At 48.1% G+C, this 25,153-nt stretch overlaps 1 protein-coding gene across 1 annotated transcript in view; it reads right to left on the bottom strand.

The window, feature by feature from the left end:
* Nucleotides 1–25,153, bottom strand: part of CHD1 (chromodomain helicase DNA binding protein 1) — a 1,592,763-nt gene that overhangs the window by 163,791 nt on the left and 1,403,819 nt on the right. The gene's annotated exons all lie outside the window — the stretch shown is intronic.

The following is a 25,153-nucleotide window of genomic DNA, read 5'->3' on the forward strand; positions in this document are numbered from 1 at the left end:
ATTAAGCACGAAAGAGTACAATAAAGACAAGCTCTAACATCATTTGAACACCTATAGTATTTGTATGTTCACACACATTATTCAGGGTTCATAGAAGACTCAGTAATCGAAGTTTAACTTCGCAATCATCAAAATGCTCTCATAGTCTAAGCTAAATTTAAGGAAATGTTACAAAATGATGTAATGTTGATGAAAAAATATAATGACCTTTATGTGGAATTGTGATATTGTCCTTTTAAAGCTGCAGCCAAGAAAAACCATACTGGCCTGTTTTAATTCATTCTACACAGTTGTACTGGAAGATTCATTAAAGCGCATTCCTGACAAGAGGCAAAAATGGCTAGCCTGGTTTAGATAAATGTTGATTGTCTCATGCACCACCAACTGCAGATGTTAACGGGGAATGCACTTCAAGGGGAAAGGGAATTGCGGGCTCTAAATTGGAAGATAGTTATGACACAATTTGTCAACAAGAGACCTGGGCCCTTTTACCAGCATACAGACCTGTATTTTAAACTGTGAAAAGCTATACACTAAGGAATTCAAGGGAACCCGTATCGGGGGGGGGGGGGGGGGGGGGGGACTGTTAGTCTGGATTAATATATCGTCATGGTATATTCTAATTTTGTAACCCTTGACGCACATCCCAAATGCAAAAATCGCAATTTGCGATTGCATTTAAGGAATCGCAAATTGTGATGCCCTAAATACAATTCAAGATTGCATTTAAAATAGCAATTTTACTATTATGGACCGCTAAATACAGGTTATTTTAACCTGATGGTATTTAGCGGAAAAGGGCATTTTTCAAAAGTTTCAGGTTACATACACACATGCCCTTGGGGCATGTGTGTGCGCAACATGGGTGCACATCAAAATTTCAGGGGTGCAACAGGGTGCCCTTTTGACACCCTTGCACCCTTGAAATTGCTTGCAATTTCCCATGGGCCTATAAGCCCATAGAAATGAATGGGAAGCCATTCCTTAATTGGCAATCGCAATTAAGGAATGTTTAAGACTCGCTATTTTTTAAGAGATTCCTACATGCATAGGCTTTTACGAGTCCTTAATTGCGATTCCTTAATAAAAGCAATTAAGGACTTGCAAAAGCGTACCTTGATGCATGTGCCCCATAGTCTTTGATCCCTATTAGTGCTGCACCTTATACTGTAGAAAACCAAGTTACTTACCTTCAGTAACGATATATCTGTAAGAAACATTGGTTAGTTATAGATTCCTTACCTTAGAATTACCCCCAGGTGTCAGACTGGATCCGGAAAGTTTTTTCGTTTTAAGTACCTCTGCGTGTCGGAAGATGGCGTCGGTCGGCTCCGCGTCTGTCGTCGGTGTCGTGGTCGCCGGGATGACGTCGCGGCAGCTACTTAGACGCCGCCCTCGCACACTGACGGCAGTTCTGTACTTTCTGGGCCAAAAACGCAAAGCCATGCAACACACTGACACTGGTGCACAAAACCAGGGCCTAAAAGGATATCCTTAACCCTAGAAATCAGTTTGCAGAACGGGGAGGATGAGTGGGGTGGGAAGGAATCTATAACTAATGTGTCTAACAGATATATCGTTACCGAAAGTAAGTAACTTGTTCATTTGAAAGAAACACATTAGTTATAGATTCCTTACCTTAAAATAGATACCCCAGCAATGCCAACCCCGGTGTGGGGTCTGCGAACCAAGATCACGCCAGAAAGTCCTGGATAAAAGAACGGCCAAAGAAGCTGTCCCTCCGGACTTGGCTGTCCAGGCAGTAGTGTTTCGTTAACGTGTGCAGTGATTCCCACGTGGCCACCTGACAGATGTCATTTAAAGGACTCCTCTTCCCAAGGCAGTAGTGTCTGCCGTCGCCCTGGTGAAATAGGCGCATAGCCCGACCAGAGGCTCCTTTTTAGCCAGAGAATAGCATGCCTTAATAAACAAGACACCCATCGAGAAATGGTGAGTTTGTGTACGGCTTGACCTTTCTTGGCGCCCACGTAGCCAACAAAGAGTTGGTCATCCACCCGGAATTGTTTTGTGCGATCCAGATAGAAAGAGAGCACGTCTTGGGCCCAGCTGGTGGAGCCTCTCTTCTGCCTTCGAAGGATGCGGAGGCGGAAAGAAAGTGGGCAAAGTAATGGTCTGCCTGATGTGAAAGGCAGTGACCACCTTAGGTAGGAAGGATGGACGGGTCCTAAGAACCACCTTGTCCGGATGGATAGACAGGAAAGGAGGTTTGGAAGAAAGGGCCTGGAGCTTACTCACCCTTCTAGCAGTAGTGATGGCTACCAGGAAAGCAGTCTTAAGAGTTAAGAGTCTTAAAGGACAGTTATGAAGCGGCTCAAAGGGAGCGCACATTAAATAGGTACGAACAAGACTCAAGTCCCACTGAGGCATAACAAAGGGGATTGGTGGAAAGAGATGCGTTAAGCCTTTTAAGAAACAGTTAACTACCAGGGACTTGAAAAGAGAAGGTTGATCTAGCAATGAAGGAAGGCAGAGATAGCTGAAAGATAGCCTTTGATAGTGCCCAGAACAGAGCCCTGCTGGGCTAAAGAAAGAAGGAACAAGAGAACTTCAGATAGAGGGCTAGAAAGGGGATCCACAGCCTTTGCTTTGCACCATGCCACAAATTTGTTCCACCGGCAGGCGTATACTGTCTTAGTGAAGGGACGCCTGTCTGCCAAGATTACGTCACAGACTTCGGGAGGCAGGTCGAAAGACGTCAACTGCCGCCACTCAATCTCCACGTAAGGAGGTGGAGACTGGACAGGTTCGGGTGGAGGACAGTCCCCTGCTGCTGCGACAGAAGATCCTCCTGAAGAGGCAGTTTGATCGGAGGATCGATGGTCATGTTGAGCAGCTCAGGATACCAGACTCTATGAGCCCAATCCGGAGCCACAAGAATGACTAGGGCCAGGTCGCGCCTGATCTTCTTCAGCACTGTCGGCAGAAGTGGTATAGGGGAAAAGCGTACAACAGACCGCAACATTACTTGCGACAAAAAGCGTTGCCTAGCGAGTGCCGCATTGGAAATTGCAACGCGCAAAATTGCTGACATTGCACGTTCTCTTCAGTGGAGAATAGATCTAACCAAGGCTCTCCCCACTGTGGAAAGAGACCTTGCACCACCTCCGAATGAAGACGCCATTCGTGATACATCATGCACCTGCGGCTGAGTTCATCCGCCCTGGCGTTCAGAGAACCCGAGAGGTGTTAAACCACCAGGCATATGCCCTGATGTTCCAGCCATGTCCAGAGGGAGAGAGCCTCTTGACAGTGTCCATGACCCAACCCCGGCCTGTTTATTACAGTATCACATGGCAGTGGTGTTGTCCGTGAACACCTGCACTACTCTTCCCCGGCAGAGAGAAGGAATGCCTTCAATGCAAGACGAATCGCCTGGAGCTCCAGAAGGTTGATGTGGAGCCCGGACTCCGCCAGAGACCAGAGGCCTCTGATCTCCGCCTCTCCCATGTGGTCGCCCGATCCCAGAAGGGATGCTTCCGTCACCACGGTGTGGTCTGGTTGGGAAAGCGAGAGGGATCTGCCATTGACCCAATCCTGGTTCGTGAGCCACCACTGGAGTTGTCGTGCAGTGCCGTCCGAGATGTGGACGCAATCGAACAGATTCCCCTGATGCTGCACCCACTGGAACTTCAGGTCCCACTGCAGAGCCCACATATGCCACCTGGCATGATCGACCAGCAGGATGCAGGAGGCCATGAGGCCCAGCAGCCTCTGGGCCTCATGGCCTCTCTGACTGAAACCCGGGATAGAGGCTGAAAGATCGGAATCATAGCCCGAATATCCCGGACTCGCTGTTGGGGAGGATAGATCAAAACCGCGTTGTGTCCAGAACAGCTCCGATGAAGAGGAGCTTCTGAGAGGGAATCAGGTGTGACTTCGGCACATTGATGGAGAAGCCCAGCAAATGCAGGAGGTCAGCCGTAGTCTAGAGGTGGGAGACAACTGCCTGGGGCGAGCTGCTTTCAACACCCAGTTGTTGATATCAACTGAAATCCCTGATCTGCACAGATGAGCTGCGACCACCACCATCACTTTCGTAAACACCCGAGGGACGCTGGTAATGCCAAAGGGGAGCACGATGAACTGAAAAAGTTTGTAGCCCATCGTAGGACCGGGATGTGAAAATAAGCATCTTGCAAGTCCAACGCTACCATCCAGTCTCCTGGGTCGAGGGCAGAGATCACGTATGATACATAAAACATCAGACAGTCAACAATCTCTTACAAATCTGCAGCCAGTTACGGGCACATATAGTTGTTCTAGTTGTAAATCATGCGACACTGTGATACAGGGCCCTTCTCTACAGTTCAATAAACAAAATATCAAACCACACGATCTTAATAACTGTAGAAGTTCTAATGTAATCTATTTAATAATCTGTCCCTGTCAAAAAGGGTATGTAGGACAAACTGGAAGAGCAATGAATGTAAGATTAACTGAGCATCGCTCTGCGATTAGAACACAGAAAATGGCAGCACCCATGGTCAGTCAATTTGTTGGGAAAAATCATCTACCTGATGAAATGTCTTGGTACATTTTAGAAAGGATTCACTCGAAGTCAGGCACTGATTCAGATAAAATCAGAAAATTAAGGGAAGTTTATTGGATTTTTTTACTGGGCACTGCAGTACAGGGATTAAACATGGAAATGCCGTGGGAGCAAGCAATAATCTAATAGGGATATATACTTAGGATATTTTCCAATTATTTGTTATCAATTTTGTCACTTTGTACAGGCAGTAATGACAATGTGTAGAAAAATCATAGTTTGTGCTTGTATTTTTATCTGTTTTTGATTTCAAATGGTTCTAATGTATTGCTCCCGCCACAGGTATGTCCGGGGTTCCAGAGAGTAATATGACCATATATCTCCCCCCCCCTTTCCCCATTCAGCATCTGATGAAACCTTCCTGGTGGAATTTGACATCATTGGGTTGTTACTCTTAAAATGTGTGAATCTATTCAATTAGGTCTCATATTTATTAGATCGATAATTTTGCGATTATTGTACAGTTAGTTATTCCGGTTGAAATATCTCAAATACATCTAGGACTACGACGTAACAATCGATTCGGGACCACTTTCTAATCAGATAGATCGCCATTGCCAAGCGCTTACCACTGAGTAAGACCCTGTAGTGCATTAATAATCAAGTAGACGAATCTAGTAACATTATCTGGAATATTATTTTCTCCTGAATAGCGTAAATATTGGGTGCTATACGTCGCACTTACTGTTTATGCACAAATTTATCGTATCACGGGTATAATCCGTTTTAAGATGAAGTTACAGCTACATTAGGAGAAATAATATATCTTATTCGCTGAAACAGGGTATAGAAACATGGGAGGTTTATATTTAGACTTGCGGTAGTCGTTAAAAATACTTTACGACTCCGCTCTAAGATGGCGGCACTGCAAGTTTACATTAGACATGAATGAGACGTAAGACCTGTAGAACACGGGAGTATCGCAATATCGCACACCTAGTAGGCGCGCAAACCTAGGCTTTTAAAACCGGGTACCTTTGTTGGAAACCCTAGTGCTAGTGGATAGACGGCAGACGTATCGGTTTGACTCCGTGGGAGAATCAACGAACTAGTAAGTCACGGGAGGGGAGTGTTTATAAATGTAACAGCTCGGGACAGGACTACTTAAGCGTAACAATTGAAATGAAGTTTGACCCGCTTAGGAAATTGGAAAGTCGGGTATTAATAGTTGCACCTGGCATCGGTGATAATTTTATTAGCAATTGTCTTAGCTGAATAACTGAACATCAGATTTAGCGAGGGACTAGGGAAAGTGGATTTGTAGAAAATGTACCGAATTCTTGTTACATAATATTCAGACCTTTGGATACAATGTGACAATTGTGTTTAAATTGTAGGAATAGAACCGTGCTTTCAATGTGGGCAGCCAATTTGAAGAAGTCAACTAAGGCATAGCTATTGAAGATCGAGTGACGTCTCGTGTAAAGGTGCGCACAATTATTGCCATGATTTTAATCTTTTTAAGTTTGGTAACGATTTCTTGTAGATAATACTTATACCTATCTGTATACCATTGTTTGACAGGTAGCCCCCCATACATCAAGGGGGTACGAGATGTTTTTTTAAAGCTCTCCAGTTGGAACATAAAATTTAAGAATTTAAAAGTATCAAGAGAATTGTACAGGTACGTAATAAAAGTGGGCCTGCCCAGCTAAAGGTCGTATAATCTATATATCGAGCCGGTTTAGAATATGTTTTTCTTTTAATCCTTTCGATTGGTCCGCCGCGCCCTCCCTTTTCAAATAACGTCAAGAGCACCTACTAAGAGTGGGTAGACACCGGAAATGTTACGCCCTTCTCCGTTATCAAGGTTGAGTAACTAGTACACTAATACAGGTAAATGTATGATATACCATCTCCCAGTTTGGTTTTAGAGGTTAGAATAGATCCGCCGGATAGGGTAGATAGACGACCCACAGTTATCGATAGGATCCACACCTCCATCAGTGGAATACGTCCCCTTAAAACTTTTTTTTACCAAACTTCAGATAATCCATAAGGGACACCCCTTTATGTGGTGTTGCTCTCTGGAAACCAGGATATAATTAGTGTAACTATTAGACCAAGGCCATTGTTGTATAGAAATGAGTAGCTGAATTTTCATGTATATAGAAATGTAAATAGTGTAAATAATGTATAGTTGGTTGCAGCAAGATAAACAATTATGTTTAAATTATATGTATTGATCATGTTGGAATTGAGAAGTAATGATGGGTGTCACTGTGTAACTTGGATCTGCTGGTGTTAAGAGCAGAGTCAGAAGTAAAAGAGATCAAACATGCATGTCTACATATGTAAATATTGTAATCTATTTGACGTTAACTTTTGAACTAAGAAAATATGAACAATTAACTAAAATAAATGTTCTTTAATTTATAGTTCCAATTTATGTGAAAAGAAACACAGAATTCCTGATGAGGGCGCAAGCCGAAACGCGTTGAGTGAAAGGAATTGTGGTTCTAGATATTAATTTGTATCTATTGGTATATTGTGTTTAACAAATTGTGAATTAAATATTTATATTAAGGAAAAAAAAGTTTATATAAAATATTTAAAAAAAATTGTGTGACAGAATGTTCATGAAACACTGAGATGAAAATAAAAAGAATATAAAGGAGAAACATATTATGGTATTCTTATATAGTGTCATAGGTTAACGTCAATTTGATATTTTTAAGAATGATGCATAGAACCCGATGCTGAGCTTCTTTTTCTAAAAATCGAGGGCAGACAAGACCTGAGCAAGTGTCAACATCTTGAACTGCTCCTCCTGGAGGAAGTGATTGACGTCCCTGAGATCCAAGATAGGACAGAGGCCCTTGTCCTTCTTGGGGACCAGAAAGTAGTGGGAGTAACAACCACAACCTACTACTGGGACAGGATCGTGCTTGATGGCTCCCTTGGCCAAGAGAGCCATAACTTCCTGCTGCAGAAGGGCCAGATGATCCTCTGACATGCGGTGGTATCTTGGTGGCATGGCTCGAGGGGTAGTCTCGAAGGGGAAGGAGTAGCCCCCTTCAGACTATTTGCAAAACCCACCTGTTCGACGTGATGGTGCCCCAGTGGGAGAGGTGAATCCTCCGCCCACTGGCGTCTGATGGGCCTGAAAGGTAGGACTAGGATGGTTTGGGGCTGCTGCCCAGGGGGGTTGGTGGACTGGCCCGCCCGCTGGCCTCTGGAACCACGACGGTTGTTCCCATGTCCCCGGCCGCACAAATGTTGGGTAACTTGCTGCGGCCTGTGGCTCTGGGCGGGACATATCAGGGCACCCTTGCCATAGCCACGAAAAGGGCGAAAAGCAGACTGTGCAGGGCGGGAGGAGAGGCCCAAGGACTTGGCCGAAGCCCGTGAGTCCTTGAAACGCTCTAGAGCGTTGTCTGCTTTGTCGCCAAAAAGGTGACGGCTATCAAAGGGCATGTCCATCAAGGTGTTCTGAACTAAGCATGAGCGTAAAATCCGTTCCGCTCGCGGATTTTGCGGATTTTCGGTAAATTCGCAATCCGCGAACTCTCGCGAACTTGCCGAAAATCCGTAAATCCGTGCGAAACAGATTTTTTGCTTGGTCGCACTTGCCAACTAGGATACTATACAATTTCACGGGAGTAAACACTTGCGAACACGTAGATGCGGCGAGCAGCGACAATCTCGCAATTGCGAGATTGCAAAATTTGCAATTTCGCACAAGAAATCCCCCAGCAGGCAGCATAAACCTTGAAAATTATGATTTTTATCAGAATAACTCCTCAGGTTGACATTTGCATGCACTTATTTTTTGCAAGGATTCCATTGGGGGGGGGGGGGGTGACAGGAAGGAAGTGCCCCACAGTCTCCAACTTCCTGTTCCTGTCCAGCAGGCTCCTCCCAGTGCTTTCTTCATGTGCTGGTCACTTTGATTTGGATCTTGACCTGGAAGGATTACTTTTTGTGGATGCTGCTGGCTATTTGGATTTTTTTTGCAAAACTGAAAGCACTCAGCAGGTGTAAAAGTTCAATCTTATCATTAGTAACCATTCCCTGTAGTGCCTGGAAGGATTACTTTTTGTGGATGGTGCTGGATATTTGGATTTTTGCAAAACTGAAAGCACTCAGCAGGTGCAAAAGTTCAATCATATCATTAGTAACCATTCCCTGTAGTGCTTCCTGAGGGGCCCCTTCAGAGTTCAGTTGCCTACTTGCAACTACTCTATGACCCTGCTCTGACCCTCACAGCAGGCTCAGAGAATAGCTACAAGTATACCACAAAGGTCCTGTTAAAAAAATTACACTGCAACAGAAAGCAATTACAGATAAGGAAGCAGGTGCCAGCCTGGAAGTTCAAATTCAGTGACACATTAATCAGCCCCTAATTCATTCATGTCAGTTGAGGCAGGGCAGGTGTGCTTTTCCACCCATAATCTACAGTGATGAACTAGAGGGTGGCATGGGTGAGCCAGAGGGTGGCATGGGTGAGCCAGAGGGTGGCATGGGTGAGCCAGAGGGTGGCAGTGGTGAAACAGAGGGTGGCAGTGGTGAAACAGAGGGTGCTGTGATGAACCAGACGTAGAAACAACATGTTCGTGACCGTTGCTACCCGACAAGTAAGTTCGCGTTTGCGAACTGGTAAAAAACCCTCGCGAAATGGCAGAAACACTTGCGAACACAAAAAAAAAGGAATCCGCAAAATTCACGAGAGTTCGCGGATTGCGAATCCGTAAATACGCAATTTCACGGATTGCCAATTCGCAAAATCCGCCCATGCTTATTCTGAACATCCCCTGAAAAACCAGTCAACCTCATCCAGGAGTAGCGACGAAGCGCTAATGATGTTGAAATGGTCCTGCCCAGAGAGTCGGCGTGTCCAGCCCACAACGTATCGCAAACGTCGCTGCATCCCTTCCGGTGGCAACAGCCTGGGAGAGCACTGCCCTGGTCTCCTCCGGACACTGAGGCAGCACCTGCGCCACTGTATCCCACACCAAGTGGAATTAACGGCCCAAGAGACATGCATTGTTTATGGATTGCAGTCCTAAGATGGCGGATCAGAAAATTTTCTTTCCAAGATGGTCCAGCTTCTTGGATTCCCTTTACGGTGGAGCAGTAGGGATGGCGCTTTTGGAAGTGGAGGCTTGGACCACCAAGCTCTCCGGGGTGGGGTGATGGGAAAAGAAAGTAAGGTTTCCCGGAGCCGGGCGGTGGCATTGGGCAATCATCCTGTCCACGGGAGCCCCCATGTTGGGCCTCGTGCCCAAAAGCACGTTGGTGAGGGCCTCATTAAATGGTAGCAAGGGCTCCGAATAGCTCGCATCAGGTTGAAGCACCTCTGTCAGGAGGTTAGTCCTGACCGCCACAGTAGGAAGCTCGAGGTACGACGCTCCCTCCGCCTAGTCCTGACCGCCACGGTAGGAGGAAACAACATGCCAAGATCAGGCAAGGTGTACAAACTACTGGCATCCCCCAGTTCCTCTCTACAGTCCTGTTTATTGTCCTGGTCAGCTAGAGGGTCACCTAACCTCTCCCAGTCCTCCTCCTCAGCATCTGTGCCATTCTGGTTGAAAAGGGGCCCCAGGAGTGAACAGGGGCATGAACACCCCTCTTGATGCCGGATCCGGCTTCGGGCTGGAGTCGATGCCGGCCGGGGGGCCGACCGCCATCCAACGCAGTGGTGGTGCCAGAGGAGGCGTAATCAGGTCAACCGGCGTGGATCCGGATCCAGGCCTGGATCCAAGGGGGGCCTGCGGCGCTGGAGCCGCCGGGGGAAAAGGCCTATGTCCCTCAACCGAGTCAGCAGGGTCCAAAAGAACACCAGCAGGTTCGGGCAGCACGAGGATGGCGTGTATTGCCTCGTAAAACGTACGAAGTTCGGCGGAAGTCGTGCTAGGTCCCGGAAAGGGAGGGAAACGCAGACTCGACTCTTTAGGCTCTGCATATGGAGCAGTGGGAGGGGCACCACCCACGTTCCTCGTCGGGTCGGCCGACCGGCGAGGAGAAGTGGAAAAGTGACAATGCTTCTTCGACTTCTTCTTATGCTTCGACTTACCCAACCCCGAGTGCAAAGACTTTGAACCCGAATGATGGTGGGTCCGCGGCTGGTCCCTCGACCTCCCCCGCAAACAGGACCTTGAACGGCGCGGAGCCGACTGCCGGTGCACAAGCAGGTTTCGGGACCGCTCCCACAAATCATTCAGCGCCATCAACCGGCAGTCGGAGCAGGACTTGGGGTCGTGGTAGCACTCGAGGCAAAAAAGACACACGCAGTACGGATCAGTCACCGACATCATCTGATGACAGGAAGCGCATGGCTTGAAGCCGGGTATCCCTTGTGCACCTTAGGAGTCGAAGACTCAAAATAGAAGTCGAGAAAAAGTCAGTCAAAAAAAAACTGGAGGTACCGCTCTTCCAGGATCTGTGCTGGCTGTCACGGAAAAAGAAGAACTGGGGGCTCTTTGCGAGGGCGGCATCTAAGTAGCTACCGCAACGTCATCTCGGCAACCACGACACCAACGATGGACGCGGAGCTGACCGACGCCACCTTCCGACGTGCAGAGGCACTGCTGACGACAAAACTTTCCAGATCCAGTCTGACACCTGGGGTAATTCTAAGTTAAGGAATCTATAACTAACATGTTTCTTTCAGATTTTTCACTCAACTGCGAACAAGCAATGGCAAGTTAAAAAAATGTTACACCTAAAAACTTTTACAGCAAAAGGTTACATCAAGGTTGGATGTGGCTGCTTAGAAGAACTTAGGATGACAAACCCAGTCAGGTGAGCCAGTCCACAGGACCAACAAGGTCCAAAGAAACTGTTCCCTTGGCAGGAAAAACAGTCTCCAGTGCAGTTCCAGTGTAAGTGGTCTTTTGACATTAACTTCCAAGGAGTGGTTCTGATGCAAGGGATACGGGATACTGAAGATTCTATATGGTCGACATGGGTCTTCCTGATGTCACTCGTCGGTCCCAGTGGAGCAACTTTGGCCACAGTGGTTGCTGTCTCTCAAACTCCTCTTTGGTCCAGCAAAATTCTAGTTGCCACAGGACTACTGGTCACTGCGCACAACAAAACCAGCGGCTCCCTTCTTTTGGCAATAAATCTTCTGGGTGACCAAACTGGACTCTGAATCCCCGTAGTCCAGCAGACTTGGGTGCAACTTTTGAAGATTGGGTTTTCATCTCCCAGGCTGCGCTGAGCTTCGACAAGGAATTGCGATACTGTTAGCTGAGCAACCAACTCGCCAAGACAGGCTTCCTCAGTTTTTGCAGCCTTGTGCTGTGAACAGAAAGGCATAAAACTGATTCTTAGTGTCTCTGCTTCTGGCTGGGCTTGGAGGGTGACTTTTCCACAAGTAGGGCACCACAGACACAGTTCTATCTTCGCTAGCCCAAACAGCAGCAGTTACAGCTTATCTTCGGCTCAGTGTCTTCCAGGTCCAAAGTCAGCAAGCCAGTCCTTCTTCGGTCCTCTTCGTCAGTCAAGCGAGAACTGAGTTCTGGGTGCACCCTTTTATGCTAAGAAAGTGCCCTTAGGGGAGGTCGCAATCACTAGCCAATTGACTACCTGGTTTCATCCCCCCTGATAAAAACGTCCTGTGAAGTGTGGCATCTAGCTATCCTAGAGTGCTCTATTCTGCCCGCTCTCAAGATGACAGAACCCTTCTCTTTTTTTGTTGAAATCTTTTTATTGACATTTATTATTTTTAACAGTACAGTACAACAATAGTCAAATGACCACAAATGCCTGGCAAGGACACTATAGCAAGACTTATGGCACGGTATTAGCATCGATAGCGAGAGTGTACTGTGTCAGACATGGTGTAGTAAGGTTATCCACAATGTCAGAACACTTGCGACTTATAAGAGAATTTATAATCAAGCGCTGCGTATTGTGATGCTATACAATGCGTGATGTTGAGTAGCATTGAACGATGGATGGAGGATACAACATAATGAGGAAAAAATAACTTGACTAAGGGAAAGGGATAACCGCCTGTGACCCAAGGCCCTGAAATGTAACAATGGCTAAATAAATGCTTGTGACGCGCATTAAGATACCGTGTTATGACGGAGCATGTGAGAATTGTGCGAGGGAGCCCTTATTATGGCGACGCATTAACGGGAGTGGGAGCCCTCCTGGCGCTGAGGCGACCTCTGCCCCCTCTTGCGAGACGGCTGTGGGCGTAGCTGACTGCTGCAACTCAAACACCATAGCTCCCCAATGTGTAGCAAGAGGGAATTAGTCCCAGTAAGTCCTCCCTCTGCAGAGGCATGCACTCTGACTTGGCCCAATTGAGCATAGAGCAGTGCCAGGCCAATGCATGAGGCGCCGCCGGTGTTTTCCATCTTTTAGTGATCAGGCGTTTTGCCGTAATGAAACCCAGGTCTAAGAATCGTGCCAAAGCCCTGTGTTTCTTGCTCCTCTTAAAGAGATATAACATATACACCTCCCAGTGGAAGGGAACCGAATGTTTATTACAGTGGGACAAGGTGGATGACACGTCTATCCAGTATTCCCCTAGGGCAGGGCAATGCCAGAGCATATGTAGGAGGTCTGCGTTGGGCAGGCGACACCTGGGGCATTCAAAATCAGCCAGATGGAAGAACTTATTTTTCTGGGCAGGGGAGAATACATCTTTATTCTGCCGGAAGCGTTGGTTGCGAGGGACACGTGTAGGACTTTCTAGTATAGCCATCCATTCCTTTTCCAATGGGGCTCGGCCCAGGTCTTCCTCCCAGTGTTGCTTCAGGGGGGTCAGTGATATTGTGGTGTGTTGGCGGGGTGATGAGGCGAACCAGCGTATCAAGTGTCCTCCTGTGCCCATCATATGTAGATATTGCAACAAGTGATGTGTGGGAGATTCTGTTGCTAAATTGCCACGCCTTTCGGAAAGTGATGCTATGAGTGTATGGCCCATAAGGAATTGCACCGGAGGGAGACCGCCCTCTGAGATAAGGTCTGCATAGGGGATTAGGGCACCGTCTCTAAAAAGGTCTCCTGTGTCTTGAATGTCAAAAGCCTCCAAACCACACAACTCAGCCGTTGTGATGTATGACACACCCTTTGGTGAACCTAATAAAGGGATAGCAGGGGCGTAAGGTGTAGTAGTGTGAGTGATGTATAAGCTATGACAGACCCCTTCTCTTAATGTGTGTGGCTAACTGGTGGCTATACATCCATGAAAATAAATATTTGCCCACTGCATCCCCCTCTCTGTCCCAGAAGCCAATCTGTCATCTGTGAAGATCACTACTTACTGGATGACACCCAATTTGGCTTTCGCAAGAGCCATAGCACCGAGACAGCCCTGATCAAGGCTTCAGATGAAATAAGAACCATCCTTGACCAAGGAGGGACGGCAGTTCTCATTCTGCTGGATTTATCAGCCGCATTTGACACGATCGATCATAACATCCTGATCGACCGTGCCACCACTATGGGCATCCGGGACAAAGCCAGAGACCTGCTGCTCTCCTTTCTCTCCAACCGTACCCAGACGGTCATGTTGGGCTACTTCCACTCTGCCCAAATGACGTCACCATGCGGCGTCCCTCAGGGCTCATCCCTAAGTCTGACGCTTTTTAATATCTATGTATCGGACTTAGTCCGAGTCATCAAGTCGCATGGGATGAGCCTAACCTCTTACGCAGACGATACCCAGCTGGTACTGGCGATAAAAACAATGGAGAGAGGATAGCAGCCAACTTCCAGCGCGGCATGTTGGCCATCAGTAATTTGATGGCCAATAACTGCCTTAAACTTAACTCCGATAAAACGGAGGTGATGATTTTTGGCAAGCTCTACCCGACTTGGTCAAACTCTTGCTGGCCCTCAGATCTTGGTCCCCTACCCAACCCTGTCACCAAGGTTAGAAACTGTGGAATTATTTTTGACGATAAACTGACATTCGCTTCTCATGCGAACACAATAGTTTCTGCCTCCTTCTACAAACTCAAAACCATCAAACAAATTCTCCCGTATCTCCCCCCCAATTCAGGAAGAACGTTGGTCACTGCTTTTGTGATGTCATCTCTGGACTATTGCAATGGGCTCTTTAATAATGCTCAACAAAAAGTTATTCGGAAACTGCAATCTGTGCAGAACGCCGCTGCCAGAATGCTGTCAGGAACCCCGAAGTTCAAACCTATTGCTCAAGTAATCAAAGGCTACCACTGGCTCGCGGTGAAGAACCGAATAAAGTTTAAGGCACTGTGCATTGCCTATAAAGCCTCTCGTAATCAAGGACCACGCTTTCCCCTAAACTCTCTAGCCTTTCATGTCCCAAACAGACCACTACGTTCTTCTAATGCATATCTGCGGTCCGTGCCAAGGACCAAAACCGCCTCCTGGGGCGATCGTCGTTTTGTTGTCTCCACAGCCAAGCTATGGAACGCTCTCGATATGGAGATCAGATCCTGCCAAACCCTGGTGGCTTTCAGAAGAAAATTAAAAACTTGGCTGTTCAATCAATAAATTCTCCCCTTCACTGCCACGTCCACAGCGCCGAGACGCCCGCGGGCATTTGCACGCTTTACAAGTTTCATAAATAAATCTCTGACAAAAGAGCAGCCCCTCTCAATTGTGCTCGCCATTTGCCCTTCAAAGGCGGCTTCCCCATTGAAGCCTGCCTTTTGAGCCAACACCCGTGTGGATTCCTTCCAGGTAACACTTCCTCTAGCAGCTGGTCTCTATTGTTACCTGTCCTGGAACAGTTTACGCTCCTACTCAGGTGGGCAAAAGGCTGTCTGATGCCAGCATCTGCAAATGGCTACAAGTTACATTGATTTCGAATGGGTATCAAGTACCAACTTTAGTTGTCCCATTTAGAAGTTAGCACAACTGAGTTGTGGAGAAGTGTGGCTCAATGGTTAGAGCGGCAGACCCTGATGCAGAGGTCTGGCCTGGGCCCAGGGTTCAATTTCCTCGGACCTGATAATTCTCGCCTCGGTGCCTCATCTAAACATGGGTCCCACTCTGCAACTCAGGGCAAAAGCTTGCTTAATATGCACAAGGGCCCCAACAACGCTGGGATGCCTGGCTTCACCTTGGGGGTGCCCAGGAGTGGACACTTCACAGGGAAAAGCCAGGAAGAGTTCCACAGCGGTATGCGTACAGCGCCTAAGTGCACTATACAAGTACGAAGTTTACCGTTTACAGTTGTCAGTTTGTAACACGGTACTGGCCAATGGGGCTACTAGGCTCTCACATACTAAAGAACAAGTTACTTACCTTCGGTAACGCTTTTTCTGGTAGATACTATATCTGCCTGTGGATTCCTCACCTTGTGAATATCCCCTTGCGTCAGCAACATTCGGAAATTCTTTTTGTAGCTTCGCGCCGACGTGGATCCGGACGTCACAGAGGCACGGCACCGCTCGCGACTCCGCTGACGTCACCGACGCCTATAATAGGCCCACGCCGGCGTGATGACATCAGTTCCGCCCTTTTTTCCGTGCCTTCGAGGCACACGGATGGACTGATGACAGTAGACATATACACAGTATACGCAGTATAGAAATCAAGGTAACACACACAGTGTGAAGCAAATGCAATAAAACATTTGAAATAAACAACCCCTTGACAATAAAATAATACATTATAGAAACTGCTGGCATAGAAGAGTGGACAACGGGGAGGCGGGTGGGTCAGTGAGGAATCCACAGGCAGATATAGTATCTACCAGAAAAAGCGTTACAGAAGGTAAGTAACTTGTTCTTCTGATAGATACATCTGCCGTGTGGATTCCTCACCTTGTGAATAGAGTCCTACAGCAGTCCCCACTCCCGGAGGAGGGTGTCCACTCTTCTAGACCAGGAAATCCTGAAGGACAGAGCGTGCATAATGATCTTCCCTCCTCACCTCGGAATCCAAGCAGTAATGCTTCGCGAAAGTGTGGAGGGAAGACCAAGTTGCCGCTCTACAAATATCCTCAACAGGCACACCTCTAGCCAACGCCGAGGTTGATGATTTAGCTCTCGTAGAATGAGCCCTTATACCCTCTGGAGGTTCCTTACCGGCCAAAGAGTAGCAGATCTTAATACAGAGGACGATCCATCTTGACAAAGTCCTCTTATGGACCGCTCTTCCTTTCTTGCTGCCAGCAAAGCCAATAAAGAGCTGGTCATCCAAACGACAGTCTTTAGTCCTGTCCAGGTAAAAAGACACCGCCCTCTTGGGGTCAAGACGGTGTAATCTCTCCTCCTCCTTAGAAGGGTGAGGGGGAGGATAGAAGGTAGGTAGGGTAATGGATTGACCAAGGTGGAAAGAAGTAACCACCTTTGGCAGAAAAGCAGCCCTGGTCCTAAGAACCATTCGATCAGCATGAATGGACAAGAAAGGGGGCTTGTGACTAAGAGCTTGAAGCTCACTTACCCTCCTTGCCGAGGTTATTGCAACGAGGAAAACTGTTTTGAAAGTCAGAAGCCTCATAGGACATTTGTAAAGAGGCTCAAAAGGAGCACCCATTAAAAATGCCAAAACAAGAATTAAATCCCACTGAGGCACAATAAAAGGGGTAGGAGGGAACTTATTCGTGAGGCCCTTTAAAAACCTTAAAACTATAGGAGATTTAAAAAGAGAAGGCTGGTCAGGCAAACAGATAAAAGCCGACAGCGCAGAAAGATAACCCTTCACCGTGGCAACAGCAAGACCCTGCTGTGCCAGAGAAAGGGCAAACTGGAGAACATCAGATAAATGGGCCCTCAAAGGGTCTATAGACTTCTCCCTGCACCAAGTAACAAATTTAGACCACCTATAAGAATAGATGGACTTAGTGGAGTCACGCCTGGCTGACAAAATGACATCCACCACATCGTGAGGGAGAGAAAAAGAAATCAGGTTGCCCCGTTCAATCTCCAGGCATGAAGGTGTAAGGTCTGGAGGTGGGGGTGTAGAACCTGCCCTCCATCTGAGAGAGGAGATCTGCCCTGTGAGGGAGACGGAGCGGCGGGTGAGAGGAGAGGTGGAGAAGGTCTGAATACCACACCCTTCTTGGCCAATCCGGGGCGATCAATATGACTTGGGCCCGGTCTTGGCGAATTTTCCTCAGAACCCGAGGAATCAATGGTATGGGAGGAAACGCGTAAAGGAGTTGCGAGCTCCAACTCAACTGAAACGCATCCCCCAAGGCTCCTTGCATCGGATACTGGAGACTGCAGAATGACAGGCAGTGAGCATTCTCGCGAGTGGCGAACAGGTCCACCTGAGGAGTCCCCCACATCTGAAAGATGTCGTGAACAACCTCCGGATGGAGCCTCCACTCGTGATCGTCAGAGAACTGCCGACTGAGACTGTCTGCACGAACGTTCTGAACTCCGGCCAGATGATTTGCCATCAGACAAATCCGATGGTCCTGAACCCAGGACCAGAGACGCAGAGCCTCTCTGCAGAGACACTGCGACCCTACTCCTCCCTGCTTGTTGATGTACCACATCGCGGTTGTGTTGTCCGTCAGGACCTGAACCGACTGACCATGAAGGGAAGGGAGGAAGGCCTTGGGCGCCAGACGTATCGCCCGCAATTCCAAAAGGTTGATGTGAAGCAACCTTTCCTCTGGAGACCAAAGACCCTTGACCTCCAGGTCCCCCAGATGAGCAGCCCACCCGAGAGTGGACGCATCCGATATCACTGTGGCAACCGATGGAGGAATCTGGAAAGGCTTCCCTTGAGACAGATTGCCTTCCACGCTCCACCAAGACAGATCCGCTGCAGTTTCTCTGGAGATCCTCACTGACTCCCTGAGATCTCCGTTGTGCTGATACCACTGCCTGCGGAGGCACCACTGGAGTGCCCTCATGTGCCAGCGTGCATGGTTGACCAACAGAATGCAAGAAGCCATCAGACCGAGCAGGCGAAGGACCTTCAGGACTGGAACGACCACTCCATTGTAGAACAAAGGAATCATCTCCTGTATGTCGCGAATCCTTTGAGGTGGAGGGAATGCACGACACACAGTAGTGTCCAGTACCGCACCTATGAACAGGTTGCGCTGTGAGGGCACCAGGTGAGACTTGGGTACATTTATCGAAAAACACAACCTGTGCAACAACTGAGTTGTCTCTTGCAGATGATGGAGCACCTTCTCCGGCGACTCCGCTTTGATCAGCCAGTCGTCTAGATACGGAAACACATGTATCCCCATTCTCCTGAGATGAGCTGCCACCACTGCCATCACCTTGGTGAAGACTCGAGGCGCAGTAGTAAGACCAAACGGAAGGACCACAAACTGGTAGTGTTGTGACCCAACCGTAAAACGGAGATACTTTCTGTGCGACTTCAAGATGGGAATATGAAAATACGCATCCTGCAAGTCGATCAACACCATCCAGTCTTCTTCTAGCAGCGCTTGAAGAACCTGCGCAAGAGTGAGCATTTTGAACTTTTCCTGTTTCAGGTAAAAGGTTCAAAATCCTGAGATCCAGGATTGGCCGAAGCCTGCCATCTTTTTTGGGGATCAGGAAATACCGGGAGTAGCACCCCTGACCCCTTTCCTGCTCTGGAACCACCTCTATCGCACCTTTTCGGAACAAAGCCAGGACTTCTTCCTGCAGGAGAAGCAGGTGGTCCTCCGAACAATAACTCTGGCAAGGAGGGTAATTGGGAGGGAATTCCTGGAAAGGAAGTGCATACCCATTCTCTACAAGATTGAGAACCCAAAGATCCGATGTTATTAATTCCCAATCTTGTAGAAAATGTGTAAGCCGACCCCCCACTGGGCCCACATGATCCGGAATGGCGGATCTAGGGCTGCTTTGCTGCGTTGGCCGGGGGTTGGGAAGGGGAGGAAGAAGAGGAGGAGGAAGCTTGACGCCCTCTAGGGCGGGATCTTTGCCTGCCCCTGTATGACTTGTACAGCGTATTCTGCTGCTGTTGTGGCTTCTGCTGAGATGGCCTGTAAGAACGAAAGGAAGATCTTCCAAACCCCCTGAAGCGTCTTCCAGTAGTACCTCTGGACTGGAGACCCAAAGATTTTGCAGTGGCCCTACTGTCCTTAAAACGTTCCAAGGCAGCATCAGCCTTCTTGCCAAACAATCCTGAGCCATCAAAAGGCAAGTCCATCAAAACAGACTGAACGTCTGAAGAGAACTCCGATGATTTAAGCCAGGCAGCCCTCCTAGTGGCCACGGAAGAGCCCATGACCCTCGCCACCGAATCAGCAGTGTCCAGACCACTCTGAATCGCCTGTCTCGCAGCTGCTTGAGTGTCCGATATCACCTCCTGAAAATCCTTTCTGTCATCCTCAGGAATTTTCGGAATCAACTGTTTGACAGAATCCATCAAGGCATGGATATACCTTCCTATCAGACACGTTGCGTTGGTTGACTTTAACGCCATACTGGCTGAGGAGAAAACCTTCTTGGCAGTTTGATCCTGCTTTCTGGATTCTTTATCCCCAGGAACCTGTGGAAAAGCACCAGCAGATCTCTTCGAGCAGGCAGCCTGCACAACCAAACTCTCAGGTAGGGGATGTGTTGATAAAAATTCAGGGTCCCCAGGTGCAACTCTGTATCTCCTCGCCACTGTTCTAGAAACTGCCGGAGCAGACAAAGATTTCTTCCAAACCTCATAGATGGGCTCAGATAAGGCATCATTGAAGGGTAACATAGGCTCAATAACAGAAGAGGGTGAATGAAAAACCTCAGTTAAAATATTTGGTTTATAATCAGCAGTGGGCAGAGTAATATTCAATAAACTCGCTGCTTTTTTTATAACGGTGTGATAAGGCACCACATCCTTCGATGGTACATTTGACACTGAAGTCAAGTCCCACTCAGGAGACAGTTCAAGCCCACTGGCCTCACCCAAGTCCTCAAAAGGATCCTCAGAATCCTGTAACTCCCCTTCTTCAGTATCTGAATATTGACATCTTTCCTCTTCCAGAAGTCTCTGAGCCTCTCTCCGAGACCTTTCCTTCACAATAGAAGCCAATGGATTCGGAATCGACTCCGACAGGGTCGGTGCCGGCGTCGAACCCGAAGTCGGATGAGGTCTTTTTATACGAGGTCGAGCAGAATCCTGCTTCGGAGTCGTAGGCATCGGCGCCGATGGAACCGGCATCGACGGAGTCGGCGTCGTGCGCTTCGGCGGCGACGACACCGGTGGTGTCGGAAAATGCCAATGCGGTGGTATAGCCGGCATAAAAGGCATAAAGGGGCGCAGGGGCATAAGCTTGGGGAACACCCAAGTTAAAAGCCATAGGACCCGTGGGACCAACAGGTGCACCAGACGGGAACATTGCCCTAGAATAAACTCCAAACATGGCGTTCAGGAACTGTGATGGATCCTGACCTGGAGTCGGAAAATCCGGATATGGACCTCTTGGTTGTTCCTGAGGAGGCGGAGTCGAAACGACGTCGACCTCTTCATCGAGTCCAGGAACCGGGGTCGACGAACCCGCAGGCACCGGAACTTCGACTTCACCAGCCCCCTGCTCCTCACGTTCATCCTCCTGAACAGAAGGATTGGATGGAACCGGAGAATGGACCTGCTTCTGAGAATCGGGTGAATTCGGACGTGAAGCTTCACCAACAGAGTTATGATCTTCCGACTCTGAAACTTCCACTTCCTTACTCAGAAGCTTGACTTGGGACTTCGGTCTTGAACTAGAGTCCTTTACAGAGTGATGACGTGACTCATGGCTCCTCTTCTTGTGCTTCTTCCTCGAAGACTTCGAAGCGTGAGCCGAAGACGACTCCGAACGTGACCTCGAACGAGACCTCGACCTTGACTTCGACCGACAAGATCGAGACTTCGAAGACTTTTTAACTTTCTTATTTTTAAGTTTTGCTACGAGGAGTTTCGTCTCTCTCTCTCTTAAAGCCTTCGGAGTCATCTTCTTGCAGCAAGGACAATCCTCAACGTAATGGTCGGAACTTAAGCACCAGACACAGCATTCATGAGAATCGGTGATAGACATAGTCTTGCCACATTCACCGCAAGCCTTAAATCCAGTTTTCTTCGACGACATTTCGAAGAATACAAAGATAGACACAGTAATAGTATAATAGTAACAAAGTTACTGTAAAGCTACAGTACGATCCCAGAAAACCGTTAGCGTCGACGACGCGGAAAAAAGGGAACTGATTTCATCACGCCGGCGTGGGCCTATTATAGGCATCGGTGACGTCAGCGGAGTAGCGAGCGGTGCCGTGCCTCTGTGACGTCCGGATCCACGTCGGCGCGAAGCTACAAAAAGAATTTTCGAATGTTGCTGACGCAAGGGGATATTCATAAGGTGAGGAATCCACACGGCAGATGTATCTATCAGAAAAAGACAATGGCGAGCTTTTACTGTAAGTATATGTGAAACATGTCCTAATTTTAAAAATGGTGCACCATGCCTCAGGAATCGATACACCTACTGTAGGTGTGACTTGAACATACTTAAACGGGAGGTTTGGGCTCTAAGTATTTTTAATTCACCACTTCATTTATCCCACACACCCGCACTCATCATCGTAGCTATTTGACCAAAAGATCTCCGCCAAAGAGCCCTTTCGCTGGACCCGTGGGGTATTACAGCACCAACACCATGAGGAGACAAGCCAGATGATGAAGCATGACACCCTTACGGGTGTGTGAGGGCACTCCTTCCTAATTGGGGAGATCCACTCACTTATCCCTCTTTCAACCCTGAGAAGGAAAATGCTACTTACCAGTATGCATCTGTTCTTGGCATGTAGAGCTGCAGAGTTGCACACTATGCATAGATTGCCACCTAGTGTTGGGCCCGGATGTTTGCAGTTTGTTTTGTTGTAGAAAAGTCTTTGGAAGTCACGGGATAGGTGGCTCCTCCTTTGGATGATACTGCGCATGGTCAACGGCTCCATCCCCAGATTGTTTTTCGCCATTAGGGAAGTGATGGAGCTGTATAAGGGATAGTGATGTCCATGTCATATGTATCTAAATAAGATAATACTGGAACAGATAAAGGTAGCCGGGGAGGTGGGTGGGCGTCTGCAACTCTGCAGCTCTACATGCCAAGAACAGATGCATACTGGTAAGTAGCATTTTCCGTTCGAGGCATATGAGCTGCAGATTGCACACTATGCATAGATTACTTAGCAGCTCCCACACCAAGCGGCGACCACCAGTATCTGTTGCAGTTGTTTGAAACAGAGTCTTTAGTACAGCCTGGCCCACAGGGGCTTGTTGTATAGTTTGCACATCTACACAGTAATGCTTTGTGAAAGTGTGCGGTGTAGACCATGTGGCTGCTTTGCATAGGTCATCTAGGGGAATGTTCCCTAAGAATGCCATTGAAGCCCCTATCTTCCTGGTAGAATGGGCTTTTGGTGGGATTGTTAATGTGCGTTTGGCTTTTTGATAACATATTTGTATACATTTAACAATCCACCTAGCGATCCCTGACTTTGAAATGGGATTGCCTTTATGTGGCGGTGAGAAAGACACAAAAAGTTGTTTTGTCTTACGAAAAGTTTGTGTTCTTTCAATGTAGTACAGTAATGCTCTCTTGACATCTAAAGTGTGTAGAGCTCTTTCCCGGACAGTTTGAGGCTGCAAGAAAAATACGGGTAGCTCAACAGATTGATTTAGATGAAAAGGGGAAATGACTTTTGGAAGGAATTTTGGATTAGTACGAAGAACCATTTTGTTATGATGCATTTGCCGAAAGGGTTCCTGAATGGTAAATGCTTGTAGTTCACTAACCCTTCTGAGAGACGTAATGGCTACTAGGAAAGCTACTTTCCAGGTTAGAAATTGCAATTCGCGTTTATGTAATGGTTTAAAGGGAGGTCCCATTAACCTTGTGAGAACCACATTTAGATTCCACACTAGTGCAGGTGGTGTCTTGGGAGGAATTATTCTTTTGAGTCCTTCCATGAAAGCTTTAATAGCTGGCACTCTAAAAAAAGATAGATGTTGCCTATTTTGCAAGTATGCCGCAATGGCCGCAAGGTGTAACCTGATAGACGAGTAGGCTAAGTTACACTTTTGAAGGTGCAATAAATATCCAATGATGTGTTGAATAGACACGTCTAGAGGATTAATTTGGTTGTTCTGGCAGTATAGAACAAGTTACTTACCTTCGGTAACGATATATCTGTAAGAAACAGTAGTTAGTATTAGATTCCTTACCTTAGAATATCCCCAGGCGTCAGTCTGGATCCGGAAACTTTTGCGTAGCAGTACCCCTGCGCGTCGGTAGGCGTCGTCTGCAGGCGTTCCACTGCGGCTCCGCGTCCGTCGCCGGCGTCGTGCGCCGTGATGACGTCGCTGGAGTATATAGACGCCGCCTCCGCGCGCTGACGTCAGTTCTTTGTACATAGCTTTTCCGCGCCAGAACACGCAGAGCCATGTGAGAACCAACACTGGTGCCATTTGAAACTAGGGCCCTGAAAGGGATGTCCTTAACCCTAGGTATCAGTTCGCAGAACGGGGAGGATGGGCGGGGCGGTAAGGAATCTAATACTAACTACTGTTTCTTACAGATATATCGTTACCGAAGGTAAGTAACTTGTTCATCTGAAAGAAACAGGTTAGTATTAGATTCCTTACCTTAGAATAGATACCCCAGCAATACCAACCCCGGTGGTGGGTCTGCGAACCAATACAATCCTACACCAGAAAGTCCTGGAGGACCGAACGGCCAAATAAGCCATCCCTCCGGACTTGACTGTCCAGGCAGTAGTGCCGCGCAAAGGTGTGCAGCGAGGCCCACGTAGCCGCCTGGCAAATGTCCTGGAAAGGGACTCCCCGGCCCAGGGCAGTAGTAGCCGCCGTGGCCCGAGTGGAATGGGCCCTCAGCCCAACAGGAGGCTCCTTCTGAGCCAAAGAGTAGCACGCTTTGATGCACAGAACGACCCACCGAGAGATGGTCCGTTTATGTACCGCCCGTCCCTTCTTCGCACCCACGTAGCCAACAAACAGTTGGTCATCCACCCGGAACTGGCGTGTGCGATCCATATAAAATGAAAGCGCACGTTTTGGGTCCAGACGATGGAGCCGCTCTTCATCCTTTGAAGGATGCGGAGGCGGGAAGAAGGAGGGTAAGGTGATGGACTGCCTGATGTGAAAAGCAGAGACTACTTTGGGCAGGAAAGAAGGTCTAGTTCTCAGAACCACCGTGTCTGGATGAACGGACATGAAAGGAGGTTGGACAGAAAGAGCCTGGAGCTCACTCACTCTCCTGGCAGAGGTGATGGCAACCAGGAAGGCCGTCTTTAAAGTCAGGAGACGGAGAGGACAGGAATGAAGTGGCTCAAAGGGAGCGCACATCAAGAAGGTCAGAACCAGGTTCAAGTCCCACTGAGGCATCACGAACGGAACAGGTGGATACATGTGCGTGATGCCCTTCAAGAATCTCGTTACAATAGGGGACTTGAACAAAGAAGGTTGATCAGGCAGCCTTAGAAAGGCCGAAAGGGCAGAAAGGTAGCCCTTGATAGTGCCCAGAGCAGAGCCCTGCTGGGCAAGAGAGAGAAGAAAGAGGAGAACCTCAGAAAGAGGGGCAGAGAGAGGGTCCACAGCCTTTGCTGTGCACCATGCCACAAATCTGTTCCACCGGCAGGCGTATACCGACTTTGTGGAGGGACGCCTGGCTGCCAGAATCACATCACAAACCTCAGGAGGCAAGTCAAATGGCCTCAACTG

Source organism: Lissotriton helveticus, chromosome 2_1, assembly GCF_964261635.1.
Source record: "Lissotriton helveticus chromosome 2_1, aLisHel1.1, whole genome shotgun sequence".
NCBI lineage: Eukaryota > Metazoa > Chordata > Amphibia > Caudata > Salamandridae > Lissotriton > Lissotriton helveticus.